Below are 18,340 nucleotides of genomic sequence, written 5' to 3'. Positions count from 1 at the left end.
TGCAGGCTAAGACCCTACCTGCCCGCGAACTGTCTCGCCAGAGTGGTGCATGCTCTAGTTATCTCACGCTTGGACTACTGCAACGCGCTCTACGTGGGGCTACCTTTGAAGGTGACCCGGAAACTGCAATTAATCCAGAATGCGGCCGCTAGACTGGTGACTGGGAGTGGCCACCGGGACCACATAACACCGGTTCTGAGAGATCTGCATTGGCTCCTAGTACGTTTCTGAGCACGATTCAGTGTTGGTGCTGACCTTTAAAGTCCTAAACGGCCTCGGTCCTGTATACCTGAAGGAGCGTCTCCACCCCCATCGTTCAGCCCGGACACTGAGATCCAGCGCCGAGGGCCTTCTGGCGGTTCCCTCATTGCGAGAAGTGAGGCTACAGGGAACCAGACAGAGGGCCTTCTCGGTAGTGGCGCCTGCCCTGTGGAACGCCCTCCCATCAGATGTCAAAGAGATAAATAATTACCTGACATTCAGAAGACATCTTAAGGCAGCCCTGTTCAGGGAAGTTTTTAATATGTAACGCTGTACTGTTTTTAACACTGATTGGGAGCCGCCCAGAGTGGCTGGGGAAACTCAGCCAGATGGGCGGGGTATAAATAATAAAGAATAATTATTATTATTATTATTATTATTATTATTATTATTATTATTATTATTTACTACAGTGGTACCTCGGGTTACATATGCTTCAGGTTACATACACTTCAGGTAACAGACTCCGCTAACCCAGAAATATTACCTCAAGTTAAGAACTTTGCTTCAGGATGAGAACAGAAATCGTGCTCTGGTGGCGCAGCAGCAGCGGGAGGCCCCATTAAGGTTAAGAACGGACCTCCGGAACGAATTAAGTACTTAACCCGAGGTACCACTGTATATGCAGTTATGCAAGAGCACCTAAGAGAAGTATATAAGGTAAGCTCTGGTTGTGTGAGAAGTATGCATGCATGTACAGTCAAACCTCTGTGAAAATGGAATTCAGTAAACCTGTTCTCCTGCTTGTAGGAGGCTTACTGGGAAACCTATATAAGAACCTAAAAGGAAGGAAATAGAGATCAACCTCTGTCAAGTCAGATCTTTATTACCGCTGTTGCAACAGGACGCTCACTCACCCCATGCAGGAGGGAGGAGGAACCCAGAACAATGGTGTGCAAGCCCTTATAGACTTTTCAATTTGCCCACCTGTAGCTCAAGTTGTTGTTGTTGAGTCGTTTAGTCGTGTCTGACTCTTCGTGACCCCATGGACCAGAGCACGCCAGGCACTTCTGTCTTCCACTGCCTCCCGCAGTTTGGTCAAACGCATGTTTGTAGCTTCGAGAACACTGTCCAACCATCTCGTCCTCTCTCGTCCCCTTCTCCTTGTGCCCTCCATCTTTCCTAACATCAGGGTCTTTTCCAGGGAGTTTTCTCTTCTCATGAGGTGGCCAAAGTATTGGAGCCTCAGCTTCACGATCTGTCCTTCCAGTGAGCACTCAGGGCTGATTTCCTTCAGAATGGATAGGTTTGATCTTCTTGCAGTCCATGGGACTCTCAAGACCACTCCCCAAAAGATGATACATACATCACAGGGAGGCGAAATCCTGTTTGGCAGGAAACTGATAATGGTCACTTGATCGCTTTACCTGGCAGCCTGGCCATTCCTTTTGAGATGTTAAATACCAGACTTAGTTCCTGAATCCAGGTCACAGGCTCACCCTATTCATGCACAAATACACCCTTAAAACAGGATTTGTGAGCAAAGAGACAATGGGGAGGTTTTCCCATTTCCTTCCTCATTGCAGAGAATATTTGAGGTGTCTGGAAGAGTCAAAATGGCTTCAGGATTGTTCTCCTGTACTATTTCAGACACGTGGTTTATATACTTACGTACGTGTTTGCCTTGTACATTTATGAACATATGATTTATATATGTGTGAGACCTTAGAATTCCTATAACATCAGTTTTCAAATGTCTCGGCTGCCGAATGTTTTGGAAGCAAAATGCCGGAAACCCGAAAGTGAATGCTTCCATTTTCATACGTGTCCCAAAAGTTGAACGGCTTCTGAGGCGCATTTCTCAATTTCCCCCTTTGAACTTGCTGACAGCCCTCTGATCCTCAGTTTTCGAACGTTTTGGAAGTCAAACAGACTTCTGGAACGGATAACGTTAAAAAACCGAGGTTTGACTGTACGCAATAAAAAATGAAATCCATACAAATGGCTGGTTGGGTCTGTGTGTACAGGGTGAAAAATAGTGCTAAAGATCTCATTTTATTCTACTAAAAAGTTTCTGTCCCACCTTTTGGTCACCAAGGCAGCTTCCAGATTAGAACATCAAAATGCAATTTTTAAATAAAAAACAGATGCAGCGCATCAGTGCATCTTTAGGAATATAATGAGCGGGGGGGGGGGGAGAGTACAACTCTAAAAGCAGTGATCACCCAAGATTAATGCCTCTACTTTTTGCATCATACACCAGGTTCTGCAAATGCTAGAAGCTTAACACTTTATTTTATTTTACTTAATTTTAATGAAAACTTGGTAATGGGGTATTGTGGATCTTCCATGGGGTAAACTGTCCCCCCCCCCCCATCCTCCATCGATGCCTGTGTGCAACATCCTCATTTATTTCCTTCCCTCCTGTAATGGGTGATAGTATCTCTGTGGTGAAGGTAAAGGAACCCTGGATGGTTAGGCCCAGTCAAAGGTGACTATGGGGTTGCAGAGCTCATCTCGCTTTCAGACCGAGGGAGCCGGCGTATGTCCATAGACAGCTTTCTGGGTCCTGTGGCCAGCAAGACTAACCCACTTCTGACACAACGGAACACCGTGACGGACACCAGAGCGCACAGAAACACCATTTACCGTCCCACCACAGTGGTACCTATTTACCTACTTGCACTGGTGTGCTTTCAAACTGCTAGGTTGGCAGGAGCTGAGACACAGCAACAGGAGATCATAACCGTCACGAGGATTCAAACCACCAACCTTCCGATCAGCAAAACCAAGAGGCTCAGTGGTTTAGACCACAGCTCTACCCATGTCCCCCATCTCTCTGTGGAGTGCCACTTCCACAGCATACAATTTAAAGCATTTTGGTTCCCTCAAAGAATCCTGGGAACTGTAATTTTATATATATATATATATTTAAAAGTCTTCTAGGAATTGTAGCTCTGCGAGAGGTCAAATACAGTTCCCATGATTCTCTGGGGGAACGCCAGGCTCTCCCATCTCTCCAGCTCTGATCAGGCCTGGGGAGATGCCGGAGTAATGAATATTCCTGGATTGAGGGGGGCCTGACACGTGTTTTACAAGTATGTGTTAGATGCCTGTTATAATGCATAATTGGTAGCATTGATCAGACCCGGCCACCAACGCTTAAGAGAATCGATTGGCAAAATCTGCCTACTAATTGAGGCATTTGTCATCTTGTCCAAGTCTGGGTGGGGAGGGGAGGAAGGGACAGGGCAGAGAGGTGAGATACAGCTTTGCTGGAGAATCACTGTTCTTGGGGTTCTCATCTCAGTCCCTGCCTCCCTTCAGCAACTGCCATTGGTTCTCTAGTGCCTTTTCCCGTCCCCCTAGTACATGGGTAGGCAAACTAAGACCCAGAAGCCAGATCCGGCCCAATCGCCTTCTAAATCCGACCTGTGGACGGTCCAGGAATTAGCGTGTTTTTACATATGAGTAGAATGTGTCCTTTTATTTAAAATGCATCTCTGGGTTATTTGTGGGGCATAGGAATTCGTTCATTTTTCTTCTTCAAAATATAGTCTGGCCTCCCACAAGGTCTGAGGGACAGTGGACCGGCCCCCTGCTGAAAATGTTTGCTGACCCCTGCCCTAGTCTTACCCCTTTGTATGGTGATGGAGGGATTAGTCACAGAAGCAAGCAGTTAAGACCTAGTCCGTCCACCTTGCTCTCCATTTCTTGAACTCAATGCCGGATTTACGTATAAGCTAAACAAGCTATAGCTTAGGGCCCCACTCTCTTGGGAGCCCAAAATTTTTTTGAAGAAAAAACCCTGGATGTATATTTCCAAAATACAAGATAAAAACAAATAAAATGGCTTTAGATACCTATTAGGTCCATAAATTACCATATAGCATATATTCAACACAAAAACCAGCGACAATTTGTTGTTGACAAAGGACAGCTGGACATATAAAGGGCCCCATTACCTTCAGTAGCTTAGGGCCTCATCTAACCTAAATCTGGCCTTGCTTGAACTTGTTTGGCTTCTGCTTCATGTGTGCATGTGTGTGACTCAGTGCTCCATCTGGCCGTGATGTCTACAGAAGTGGGCAAACGTGAGTGTGTGTTGAGGGCCGACATCAGGGGAGGGAAGCCAGTTCTAGCCTTCTTCCCTCCCTACCCTGTTAGCCTTTCCTTGACGTGAGCTCTGACAAGCCTGAAAGATCGATACTGTTGACCTTTGGTAGAGCTGAGGATCTGATGCATGACAGGTCAGGTGTGGCAGAACATAGGGTTGTCGTATTTCAAAACGTAATAACCAGGACCCCCCAAATGTTGTGGAGCTTTTTTTAAAAAAAGACCCCCCCAAAATTGTTGGGCTTGTTTTAGACAAACCCTTAAGTTGTCGAGCTTTTTTTTTATAACAAAAACACCAGAAAACCTGTGGTTTAGGACCATGCTACAAGCCTACTAACAATTGCCCTACAAGTTTCTAAGCACCTTAACTTGACGTCAGTTCCACTGAAATCAATGGAACACAACACAATTAGAAGCACACTACAAGTCTAACAATTGCCCTACGAAGTAGGTAACCAAAAATTGAGACTGTGACTCCTCAAAAGCCACCCGATTCCAACTAAGCTTCTATCCAAACCCAGGTCCCAACACAGTAGGGTTGTCATATTTGAAAAAGTAGAAACCAGGACATCCTGAAAGTTGTTAAGCTGTTTTTAGGCAAACCCTTAAGTTGTTGGGCTTTTTGAAAACAAAAATGCCAAAAAATGCAATTTTTTGATTGGCTTGCCTAAGATCCAAGACAAATCCTGGTTCGAAACTACAAAATCAGTTATGTCAGGAGCAAAAACCTTTACCTTCACTTCTACCTCTTCTTCTGTTCAAAAAAGCTGAAGGTGCATTAGATTTCGAGGCAACATTTACGGGGCTCATTTTCCTAAGAAATAATGCTTATTCCTCAAAATGTTTACAAAGTTCAGCTATTGCAAAAGTTTTTCAGTGGTAATTTTATGCATTTTTTTTAAATCACCATGGTATTTAACAATAACATCTTATGTCCTTTAGAGGAGAAATTTTGAATTGCAGAATTTTAAATACCCGTTATCATCCTTGGCTTCACTCAATTTTGTGTATAACACTTTTCCATTTTCTTCTAGTTGTGAGGGTGGGGGTGGGGAGGGGACTCACAAGTGCAGTAGCCTAGGGCCTCTCTTCATCTAAATCATGCCCTGGTTAGGGGCCCTTTAAACCAGAGCCTAGGTGGAAGTCTGAAAAGGTAGGTGCATTATGTCTGCATCCTTGCCTCTGGTATAGATAATCTCTAACAGGCCACAGATAGATACAAGCGTTGGTCAAATCAGGAAGATGAGAGCAAGCAAACAGCTGAAGAAAGTGAGTGAGGTAAAACTAAGATCAAAGGGCAGGGAAATGGCATGATATCTGCATAGAGATCCTAGTGGTTCAGTCCAAAGAACCAAGCCATGTGATTCAGGAACCTTTTTATGCAGATGATGGTCAGGGCAGGAGGAAATGGAACCATTTCAGTGACTCTTCACCTGCTTATTGCCCTCAACCACTGCTTTGGTGCTGAGCACCAGGACCAGGAAACCTGTGAGCTCGGCAGTGGCGTAGCGTGGGTTGTCAGCACCCGGGGCAAGGCAAGTAATTTGCGCCCCCTAACCCGTGGATTTGCGCCCCCTAACCCGTGGATTTGCGCCCCCTAACCCTAACCCCCAGATGTTGCGCCCGGTGCGGCCGGGCCCCCCTGCACCCCCCACGCTACGCCACTGGAGCTCGGTTCAGACCCTACACTTGGTCAGATTCCTGGCTGGTGTGTCCATTGCTGCAGTGTTGAATGGAGAAATTCAGGACATTGGATGGGTTTGAGCACATTGAACAAGAATCTGCCTTATTTTTGGACCTTGAGCGACACTCAGATTGACATTCTGACAAAGAAAATAATTTATGTGCAATGTAAACAGCTGCATAGCTACAAATACTTCCCCATTACAGTGTATGCCGTACAGGGTCTGTTGAAATCTTATTACAGATAGGACTTTTTTCTTTTGTATTGTATTCTTATCTCTTTCTACTATCAAGAAACACCACACTTTATATTTCTGCAAAGACCATCTGTTAGTCTGAATCCGAAAGCCAACCTTGGAGTTTTTGTTCTACCCTTCCTTGTCTCATGCAAATTACGCTGTGTACTTCAAAGGCCTTCTGAGATAGATTCTTCCAGCCTCTCAATTATTCTTCACTTGAAAGTCCCTAATTACCTAATTGATGGCTCTTTTCCTGATGGCTTAAAGCCGTCCCTTTGATCTGTGGACCCTGGCAACCACACCCTGCTGGAAAAAAGGAAAAAGTTTACACAGATGCCTTTAGGTCTTCTTTATTAGTGCCTGCATCTGCAAATTCACAGGGTTGTGCAATTAGGAAATTAGGCATGCTACCCTGAGAATCCCAGGGAAAATAAAAATTATTATTGTTTAAAAAAAGAGAATCCCAGGGAAAGTGGGACTGGGACTGGCGAAACTGGAATGGGCTATCATGCCACAAGCCCTTCACACATGCAGTTTTCTCGTATATCTATATCTGTGTGTGCATGCTTAATAAGAGATCATAGAATCACAGAATTGTAGAGTTGGAAGGGACCCTGAGGATTGTCTAGTCCAACCCCCAGCAATGCAGGAATGTGCAGCTGTCCCATAGAGGGATTGAACCTGCAACCTTGGCATTATCAGCACTGTGCTCTAACCAACTGAGCTATCCAGCTGATGTTTTGAGAATATATTGATTGCCAGCTGATGACCTACATGTCATTCTGATGTCAGAAGAGAGGCTCTGCTTCTTTCAGGATGTGGATGGAAAAGCAAAGTTTTGTGCCCTGGTTAACTTCCTGACACTGATGGCTAAGCTGAAGTTCCATGTTTATCCAGCACTCATTTAAATTTTCACAAGGAGGTATAATGTGACGCTGTGGTCTCAACCACTGAGCCTCTGAGGTGGGTGGTTCGAATCCCTGCGACGGAGTGAGCTTCTGTTGCTCTGTCCTAGCTCCTGCCAACCTAGCATTTGAAAGCACACCAGTGCAAGTAGATAAATAGGTACCACTGTGACAGGAAGGTAAACAGCGTTTCTGTGCGCTCCGGTTTCCATCATGGTGTTCCACTGTGCCAGAAGCGGTTTAGTCTTGCTGGCCACATGACCCAGAAAGCTGTCTGTGGATAAACGCCGGCTCCCTCGGCCTGAAAGTGAGATGAGCACTGCAACCCCATAGTTGCATTTGACTGGTCTTAACCGTCCAGGGGTCCTTTACCTTTACCTTTATATGTGGCTTCACCTCCTCTTCTTTTCTCTTCACAACATCCCTGTGAGGTTGGTTAAACCGAGGGAGTGATTAGCCCAAGGTCACTCTCCTGCCTGCTGCCTATCACAGCTGAATGGAGATCAAAGCCCAGATATCGCTTGTCCAGCCCAAAACTCTGCACTATACTCAGTTACACCCCCTTGGAAGAAGCAGATACATAGCTTGGGGGGTACTTTCTGATCCATCACTGTCACTTGATACTCAGGTGGCCATGGTGGGATGGAGTGACTTCCATCAGCTTCTGCTAATGGCCCAGCTACACTCCTTTCTGGACAGGGGTGGTCCAGCTTCTGTTGTCTGTGGTCTGGTAACCTCTAGGTTAGTGCAAAATATGATCTGAATCTCAACATCAAAAAAACTAAGATCATGGCTACTGGTCCCATCACCTCCTGGCAAACAGAAGGGGAAGAAATGGAGGCAGTGAAAGATTTTACTTTCTTGGGTTCCATGATCACTGCAGATGGTGACAGCAGTCACGAAATTAAAAGACGCCTGCTTCTTGGGAGAAAAGCAATGACATACCTATACAGCATCTTAAAAAGCAGAGACATCACCTTGCCAGCAAAGGTCCGTATAGTTAAAGCTATGGTTTTCCCAGTAGTGATGTATGAAAATGAGAGCTGGACCTTAAAGAAGGCTGATCGCCGAAGAATTGATGTTTTTGAATTATGGTGCTGGGGGAGATTCTTGAGAGTCCCATGGACTGCAAGAAGATCAAACCTATCCATTCTGAAGGAAATCAGCCCTGAGTGCTCACTGGAAGGGCAGATCGTGAAGCTGAGGCTCCAATACTTTGGCCACCTCATGAGAAGAGAAGACTCCCTGGAAAAGACCCTGATGTTGGGAAAGATGGAGGGCACAAGGAGAAGTGGACGACAGAGGACGAGATGGTTGGACAGTGTTCTTGAAGCTACCAACATGAGTTTGACCAAGCTGCGGGAGGCAGTGGAAGACAGATGTGCCTGGCGTGCTCTGGTCCATGGGGTCACAAAGAGTCAGACACAACTAAATGACTAAACAACAACAACAAGGTTAGATTACCACCATACATTATATGTGTGGCTGCCTTTGAAGATGGTTCGGAAACTGCAACTGGTACAGAATTCAGCGACCAGTCTGCTCCCAGGGCCAAGATAGTCTGAGCACATAATATCAATCGTCGCCTGACTGCATTGGTTACTATTCTACTATCTACAAAGCCGTATGTGGCTCAGTACCCCAGTACTGCCTCTCCCCATACGGACCAACCCAAACCCTGCAAGTGTCATCTGAGGCCAATCTCCGTGTGCCCCCACCATGGCAGGTCTGGAGGGTGGCAACATGCGAATGGGCATTTTCAGTGGTTCCTCCCTGCTTGTGGAATGCTCTCCCCAGGGAGACTTGCCTGGTGCCATCATTACATATCTTTAGACACCAGGAAAAGCCTTCCTTTCCTGCCAGGATGTTGACTTTTAATTATCTGTGGCCTCCTTTAGTGGATGGGATGTTTTAATCTTGCCTTTTAAAAAGATGAAGGTGCTTTGGATTTTTCTATGCTTTGTTTTATGGCAGTTTTAAAATATGTTGTTTACTTGTTGTTGTACATTGCATTGGCAAACAAAGGTGACTAATAAGTTTAATATAAATAAATATTATTATTATTTGCTTGTTTTGCTTTCTAAATAAATATAGCATGATTGATCAAACTCTTCTGATATTTGGTCTTCTATTGGTCTTTGCATCTTGATTTTATCTTTCTTTATTAATTTAGCATTGTACTGTGATTGGGTTTTTTTTAGTGTGCTCGATTTTTAGGCAGTCTTGTTTATTTTTATGGTTTTAAAAAACTTTTTTACTGTTAGCTGCCCAGTAGACATTGTTAATTCGGTTGTATATGGACGATGTAAGTAAATAAAACAAAAGCCTTAAATGCTGCTGGGATTTGTGCCACTAAATGTTTATTGGGGAGAGAGCCTGGCAAGCCTTCAGGATGCAAGGAATGGCATCGATTTCTCAAAGTAGGTTAACTTTCACTGATGCAACCAGGTTTTGGCTGTGTTCCTGGATCTTAGGCAATTTGTGGGCTGGTATCCCAGGACGGACCAATGGAGACTGAGTCCTTCATTGTCTTATTCCCCTTCTGTATATGCAAATACCTGATGCCATGAGCTGTGTCTGAGGGGTGAAGAGAGATCATGTAGCCCAATGATTATACACTGTATCGAGCTACAGACAGATTTTTGCTTCATGCAACATTTGTCAAGTCTGTTTCTAGTCAAGCCTAGAGACTGAACAGAGTGAAAAACAACAGGACTGTTTTGCTCCAAATCAAAGATGAGAAAAGAGAACCTTTCCTCAATTGATCAGGGGTCATAGACAATATTTTCCTAATCTTAACCAGTTGACAACTGAATGTAAGCTGAGACACGGGTGGCGCTGTGTTCTAAACCACTTACCGTAACCTCTTGGACTTGCCGATCAGAAGGTTGGCGGTTCGAATCCCCGCGACAGAGTGAGCTCCCATTGCTCTGTCCCAACTCCTGCCAACCTAGCAGTTCAAAAGCACGTCAGTGCAAGTAGATAAATAGCAGTTTAGTCCTGCTGGCCACATGACCTGGAAAGCTGTCTGTGGACAAACGCTGGCTCCCTTGGCCTGAAAGTGAGATGAGCACCACAACCCCATTGTCACCTTTGACTGGACCAAACCGTTCAGGGGTTCTTTACCTTTTTTAACCTAAGCTGGAACCTGAAAACACAATAACAGGTGTATCATACTGTGGAACCCCTTGCCATTGGAGTTGAGTGAGAGACAATAAATTTCCTCTACGGTGGGCCTCTCATCTGCCTCAGGCAAGAGATTGGTTTGTGTATGTGTGTTTGTTCTTCTTTTATTCTTTGCCTGCGGTAAACTACCTCACTCTGTCAGTAACTCCTCTTGAGTTGAGTTTGTTTGTGTACTGGGCTGGATGGGCCAATCCTGACCTCCCTGCCGTCCCTATAGCTGCCTGCCTGACAGCCCCATCACTTGCCCAATTGCCTGTCAGGTACCTGTCTCTTGGCAGCACATAAACGCCAGCGCCTTTGTTGTCTTTGTTTCCGTGACAACTTGCAAGCAGGGAAATGGGATGAAGGACCTAGCTTGCCCGCTAGAGAGGATGGAGGAACAATGAAGGGTTCTAAACCCTTCATGTGCTGGGCTTTAGCATCCTTTGCATATAGCAATATTAGTTCTAATTCCTTCAGTGTACACCAGCAAATCCAAACGTTCCCAAATTTAGAAGCTAGATCTAGTGAGTCTGGAACTCTTTGGGAAGACTCCATCTTGCACAAACACCCTTTGTTATAATGTATAATATTAAAGCAGCCACGGAACTGGCATCACGTGTCCTGAGAAAAAGAGTTGTGTGCATGTATGGCTGTGGTTTCTGTGAGTAAATCTGTGTGTGTGCATTTCTCTGCATTACTGTATGCTGGGTCTACTTGTATGTATGCTTGTGACCTTGGGCCAGTCACGGTGTCTCAGCCCAGTCTATCTCACTGGGTTGCTGTGAGGCTAAAATGATCAGGGGGAGAATCATATGTGGCCCCCTGAGCTCCTTGGAAAAAAGATGGGACACAGAATTAAATAATACACATATCTCTGCATGCATGGCATTGCTTATACCTATACATATGCCGTAGCTATGCACACTTATTTTCATGCATTTGTGTGCATTTATAAATGTCTATTGTGTGCATTTAGAAATGGGACACGGGTGGCGTTGTGGGTTAAACCACAGAGCCTAGGACTTGCCAGTCAGAAGGTCGGCGGTTCGAATCCCCGTGACGGGGTGAGCTCCCGTTGCTCGGTCCCTGCTCCTACCAACCTAGCAGTTTGAAAGCACGTCAAAGTGCAAGTAGATAAATAGGTTCTGCTCCAGCGGGAAGGTAAATGGCGTTTCCGTGCGCTGCTTTGGTTCGCCAGAAGCGGCTTAGTCATGCTGGCCACATGACCCGGAAGCTGTACGCCGGCTCCCTCGGCCAATAAAGCGAGGTGAGCACCGCAACCCCAGAGTCGGTCACGACTGGACCTAATGGTCAGGGGTCCCTTTACCTTTACTTGAAATGTCTACGTGCACATGTGCTTTTCTGCATGTATATTTGTAGGCACTTGCACAGGCAAGTGCACACACTTTAGATGTGCATTTATGTGTATTTGTACATATGTAAAAAGGTAAAAAAAGGTAAAGGACCCCTGGACGGTTAAGTCCACTCAAAGGCGACCATGAGGTTGCAGCACTCATCTCACTTTCAGGCTGAGGGCGCCGGCGTTTGTCCGCAGACAGCTTTCTGGGTCATGTGGCCAGCATAACTAAACTGCCTCTGGTTCAGTGGAACACCGTGATGGAAACCAGAGCCACAGTGGTACCTATTTATCTACTTGCACTGGTGTGCTTTCAAATGCTAGGTTGACAGGAGCTGGGACAGAGCAACAGGAGCTCACCCCGTCGCAGGGTTTCGAACCACCGACCTTCTGATGGGCAAGCCCAAGAGGCTCAGTGGTTTAGACCACAGCGCTACCCGTGTCCCTAATGTACATGTGTATGCACATGCCTGCTTTGCTTATATGTTCATGCTGTTGTGCACAGACTTCATTTGTAATATACATGTCAACACTGTGATAGAACATTTTCATTGCTGGAATTAATTCAAATACTAATTCATATTTATAGATAGTGTGAGATTTTTAAACAATGTGTGTTCACATAGACTTGTCTGTGTGTTTGCTGTTATTTTATTAGGTACTTCGCTGGGGTTATCTAACCAGCTTTTCAAGAATAAGAGGTACACTGTACTGTTTGTTTTGTAATATTCAGGAATAAGGGGAAGCCTTTTAAGGCTACAATACTAAACACGCTTACTCCTGAGTAAACCAGCCTAGGCTTGCACTATGAAATAAGGACTGCCTCTTTAAATAGCAGGCATTTCAAAGAGCCCTGCGCTTGGCAAATGGCAACACTTCAGTCAAGGAATTCTTCCCCCTCCTTCCCCCGAATCTCTAGACTCAAATGTTCCTCCTTCCCACCCCAAAGTCTGTCTGACAGCCCCATCACCTGCCTGTTTACCTGTCAGGTATTTATCTCATGGCAATGGGGAAATGCCAGCAATATATTTCTATGACAACACACAAACAGGGAGTTGGAATGAAGGGCTTAGACTGATCCAGCAAAGTTGAATGCATAGAAATGAGAGGTTGAGAGCGGAAGAAAGCTAAGCCGAGCATCCTTAGCTAATTGCTTTCTTAGTACTTGGGGCATATTAATGGTCCTTAGCTCAGATGACAGGTCGGTGGACATGGGCAGAGACAGGGACAGGATTCTTCAGGGTACCGGCGTTCGAGATTCATCCTGAGCAGAAGAGAGCTTTTGAAATGCTTGCGCGTCTTGAACGCTGGTCTCACACACAAACACACACACACCCTATCCGACCCCCAAGTGGGAAAAGGCAAATTTGACAGTTTAAAGCCAGATCTTTTACTCAATCGATCAGAGTCTCGAGATGAGTCCTCCCCACCCCTCGGCAATCGATCTTCTCAAAGGAGTAGGGCAGGAAATCTTTAATGGATGTAAGAAACACAGTCTATGGGGTGTGATTGTGTGTGTGTGTGTGTGTTCAAAATGACCTGCTGGGATGAGACAGAAGGAGACCCAGAACTGCCCTGTCACCTGGTGTCATTTGCTGGGGCGGGGGGGAGAAACGACTTGGAAGTGGCTAAGCTGGAGGGTTAACGAATTAGGAAAGGCTTGTGTCGTGTACAGCAGGGCCACGAACCAGGCCCTGTTTCTCCAGACTTGGCTCACAGCCCTGCTCTTTCCTCCCTGTACTTCCTCCTCCTCCTCTTGGCTAGCCGGTGTCTGGTTTGAGGAGGCTCTCGTGGTCTGTCTGCGCTTGGCTGGGCTCCATCCTTCACTGCTTCTCCTGGATCCCCAGTGGGACGGCTCAGCTCAAAGCCAGCCAAGCATATGTGCTTTGGCTCTGGAAGATTCTTGCTTGTCATTCCGGTGGGACCCACTGTCTTGGAACAGACAGACAAGGAGGACTGCACCTCCGTCCAAAGGTGCTGGGCAATATTTGGATGAATGATGGATAGATGTGGGAACGGAGCCGGAGAAAAACCCCACACCGACAGGAGAGAGGCATAGTTGCTGCTGCTGTTCATATCTTCCTCCTGCTCTTTGTTGTTGTTATTGCCTGTTGATCTCACTGGAGGGACCCATTTACTCCAGACGGAAGGCATTCTACATACTTCCTTTATTCTCCATGTCAGATTTTGCTTTGTTTTGTTACCGCAGTCGGAAAAATACTCTTGCTCTTAAGTTATTTAGGGAACAGTACACCTTTCCTATATACAGTCGTACCTTGGATCCCCAACACCTTGCGAGTTGAATGTTTTGGCTCTGGAATGGTGCAAACCCGGTGTTTCGGTTTGCGAACATTTTTTGGAAGCCGAACGTCCAATGTGGCTTCCGCAGCTTCCGATTGCGCGCCTTGGTTGTCGAACATTTTTGGAAGTAGAATGGACTTCTGGAACGGATTCCGTTTGACATCCAAGGTACAACTGTACAGTAGGACTGCACATTTAACTTATACACATTCAACTTTACATGCTTGGCAAAAAAAGGATATTTTTTTTAAGGGGGCAGGCATCAGTGGGAGGGGGGAGGCTTTGGCAATCCCACCCGCCATTGCACCCAATGTGTTTTAACTACATTCACTTTTAATTTGTTTATCGCCTTTCTATATTCCTATACACAAGGCAGTTTACAGCAACAAAATATACAACACACACCTTATGGTAATCTGCTCCAATACAAAAAGTCATAATAAAACATAACTTTAAGGTGGAACGACTTATATCAGATAAAGTAATATTCAATAATCTATTAGAATATAAGAGTACACAAGAAAATTAACTCTCAAAACATCAGCAAATAATAATCAAACAGAAGTTCACTCTTAACAATTACAAAAAATAACAGCTAAACTATGATCAACAAAAACAACTGCAAGTCACAGTGCATAAAACGTCACAATACATACAAAACCGTATTAAAAGATCAAATTGAGAAATAAAGACACACAAATTGTACAACAATTTTTGTAAAAATAAATAAATCCCTAAACTCCTCTTCTCCCTTCCCAGCTTCCTCTGCTGTTCTTAAAGTCATGGCCTGGGAGCGGCTAATGTGATCTTTGCTTTAGGCAGGATCTCAGGAACATAACCCTCCATGTAAGTTGTGGGCTTGCTGTACTGTAGTATAGGGGTAGCCAAATCATGGTACCTTCCAGATATTGTTGGCATTCCCATCACCCCTATTGTCTATAATGGCCAGGGCTGGGGGGAATTGGAATCCAACAACATATGAAGGGTACCAATTGGCTATCCCAGCCTTGGAGACTTTGTTTATTTGGCAAAATTTATATACCACTTGATTGCAGTAAAGCCTCTAACTGGTATACAAGAAGAAAGGGATGTGGGTGGTGCTGTGGTCTACACCACTGAGCCTCTTGGGCTTGCGCATCAGAAGATCAGTGGTTCGAATCCCCAGGATGCGGTGAGCTCCCGTTGCTCTGTCCCAGCTCCTGCCAACCTAGCAGTTCGAAAGCACACCAGTGCAAGTAGATGAATAGGTACCACTGTGGTGGGAAGGTAAAGGCATTTCCGTGCGCTCTGGCTTCTGTCACAGTGTTCTGTTGCACCAGAAGTGGTTTAGTCATGCTGGCCACATGACCCAGAAAGCTGTCTGTGGACAAACACCGGCTCCCTCGGCCTGAAAGTGAGATGAGCGCCGCAAACCCATAGTCGATTTTGACTGGACTTAACAGTCCGGGGGTCCTTTACATTTACCTTTTTATACAAGAAGATGACCACACAAGAGTTTTCTGGGCCTTGAGAAGGGCCTCAGGAGGCACCTAGGAGAAGGGACAAAAAGCATCAAAACGGGTCAGGCCAAAGACCCATCGAGTCCACCATCCAGTTCTCACAGTGGCCAGCCAGCTGCCTATAGGAAGCCCACAAGCAAGACAAGAGCCCAAGAGCATTCTCTCCACTTCTGATTCCCATCAGCTGGTGTTTCTTCAGAAGGTGTGTGTGTGTCATGCAGTGGTTAAGGTACTGGACTGAGGCCTGGGAGACTTTGGTTCCAATCTCCACTCAGCCATGAAGGTCACTGGGTAGGTAAAGGTAGGAAAAGAGCTTTTTTTGGCAAAACTGCAAATGACATTCTTTGGCCATTTTTGTGGGAAATCGGCAAAAACGACACTGCCGACACGGGTTGCCATACGTCTGGATTTTCCCTGACATTTTTGCTGATTTCTGCCCAGACACTGCTGCCGATGGCGGCATTCCAGATACATCGGGGAAATTCCGGGCATATGGCAACCCTAGAAACAGACTGCTGCACCCTTAGAGTTGGAGAATTGCAGCCTGTGGTTTTCTTGGTGCAATTATGCCTGGTCTTCCAAAGTCAGATGTGGTGTGTTGAGTGTCTTGTTCCATGCCATTAAGAACATCGGAAAAGCCCTGCATCATCCTGTTCTCTCGGTGGCCAACCAGATGCCAGCGGGAAACCTGTGCCAGGACTTTATCCCTTCCCATTCATCCCCACTCCCCATATTTCCGACTTTGATGCTTTCTTCCCCCTTCTAGATGACACCACTCGCGTCCTTTCCCTAAACCTCACACCGCAGCAGTGGGAACCTTTGATTGCGTGCTGAGGCCCTGGGTCCCGCAGTTCCCTTAGATAATAAACACACGGACACAAATATTTGGAGTTAATGGGATAAAATAGGCCACAACTTTATTGGGTACAGATGTGAGTGGTTTGGCTTAGGAATTGGGTGAGACTGGACTATATCACCACTCCTGCCCATCTTCAGGGAGTCCCACTAAGGGTAAACCACCAGTAGGGGGAGCCGTATGACATACGTCAAATAGGGTCACCCCACGGGGTCCCCATTGGGGTAATAATAATAATAATAATGATAATAATATATTATTTATACCCCGCCCATCTGGCTGGGCTTCCCCAGCCACTCTTGGTGGCTTCCAACAAAATACAGTAGTCCCTCGGGTTAAGTACTTAATTCGTTCCGGAGGTCCATACTTAACCTGAAACTGTTCTTAACCTGAAGCACCGCTTTAGCTAATAGGGCCTCCTGCTGCCGCCGCGCCACTGGAGCAAGATTTCTGTTCTCAACCTGCAGCAAAGTTCTTAACCTGAAGCACTATTTCTGGGTTAGTGGAGTATGTAACCTGAGGTACCACTGTATTAAAAAACAGTAATGCATCAGACATTAGAAGCTTCCCTAAACAGGGCTGCCTTCAGATGTCTTCTAAAAGTCTGGTAGTTGTAGTTCTCTTTGACATCTGGTGGGAGGGCGTTCCACAGGGCGGGCACCACTACCGAGAAGGCCCTCTGCCTGGTTCCCTATAACTTGGCTTCTCGCAGTGAGGGAACCACTAGAAGGCCCTCAGAGCTAGACCTCAGTGTAGAACGATGGGGGTGGAGACACTCCTTCAGATACAGCAAGGCCCTAGCCCACGCCCAGGCTTCAGACAAGATCCACACCCCCGGATCCCTTTAACAGGATACCCTTAACGAGGAGGGGCAGGCGGAGGCTACAGCCACCCCTCCATCCAAGCAAAGGCTTACCCAATGCCTAACCTTACAGAGTTGTGACGATTGCTACAAGGTAGGTGAAAACCCAATGGCTGGTGCCAATTTGGCAAGTGGAAAAAATTCCTACCTTGCCCCAACAATATGGCGGCCGACATTAGCTCGTAGCAAGGCCGCTGTCATAGCAACACATAAGAAGAGGACGGGTGGGCTGGGAGATCCCACGAGGAGGTTGAAATGAGGACGCCACGCCCCCTGGCCATGTCACCATTTAAACGGCCAGTGGCCACGTCCCTGGCTGTGCCGATTGGTCAGCCAGGGGGCATGACGTGGCCGGGAGTCCCTATGATGCAAGCGGCATCCCTCCGCCCTCCAGCCGGGTCACTGGAAGGTCCCGGGTCCCCTGCCACAATACCGTCCACCGGGGAAGCTGAGTGGGCTTCACGAAAAGCCACTTTGGGTGGGGGCTAACCCTAGATACATCCTACTGGGGAGGGCTGAAAATCCAGGTGTGCAGCGAGCAGAGTTAACATCTGTGTCAATCACAGGACGAGGACCTGCTAATCAGCAGCGGTGATTCAGGGCCATGCTTTACCGCCAGCTCCTAGGGGGATAAGATGGCACTAAGAGGCAGCACTTCCGCATTAAAATTCATCAGCCTGTTAAATATTTAACACTCTCCCCCCTGTTCTATCCAAGCTCTATTCCCATGAAAGTGGACTCCACTTACCTTCCATATCTGGGAATGAAATGCTGTAATCTTACTTCCCATCGCAGGCATTTAAACCCCTCTTCCTTTCCCAGAAGGAAGGATTAAACCCAGAAGTTCTGGCTCCCGGCCGGTCTGTTTTAACTGCTTCTCCCTTTCTCTGTGACCTCACTGTCTCTGCGCATAGCCATCAATTCTCTAATGGAGCTGTGATGCTGATGACTCCTGCCAGCTAAGCGGGACCAGAACTTAGGGTGATGCCTAGAAAAAGGTTTTGTTTTGGTTCCTAACTCTGTTTGCTGAAGGCATAATGCGTAGAGGAGGGCTTTCAGAGGAAGAAGGGTTTTTCTCACCTGTCAACGTCACTGTTAGGCTACTAAGTGAAATTATTTGATTGGGTCAGGGAATACACAAAAGCTGCAAGAG

At 46.3% G+C, this 18,340-nt stretch overlaps 1 long non-coding RNA gene across 1 annotated transcript; it reads right to left on the bottom strand.

The window, feature by feature from the left end:
- Positions 1 to 9,553: 9,553 nt before the first annotated feature.
- LOC310700766 lies at positions 9,554 to 18,042 on the bottom strand. Its single transcript, XR_014522804.1, has 3 exons — positions 17,936 to 18,042; positions 15,435 to 15,499; positions 9,554 to 9,721 (listed from the first exon to the last, which is right to left on the bottom strand). It is a non-coding gene; the product is annotated as an uncharacterized lncRNA (long non-coding RNA).
- Positions 18,043 to 18,340: the final 298 nt, after the last annotated feature.

The sequence above is a fragment of the Podarcis liolepis genome (assembly GCF_965112155.1).
Source record: "Podarcis liolepis genome assembly, chromosome: 2".
NCBI classification, from domain to species: domain Eukaryota; kingdom Metazoa; phylum Chordata; class Lepidosauria; order Squamata; family Lacertidae; genus Podarcis; species Podarcis liolepis.
The sequence above is the reverse complement of the archived record's forward strand: the minus strand, read 5'-3'. Positions and strand labels throughout refer to the sequence as shown.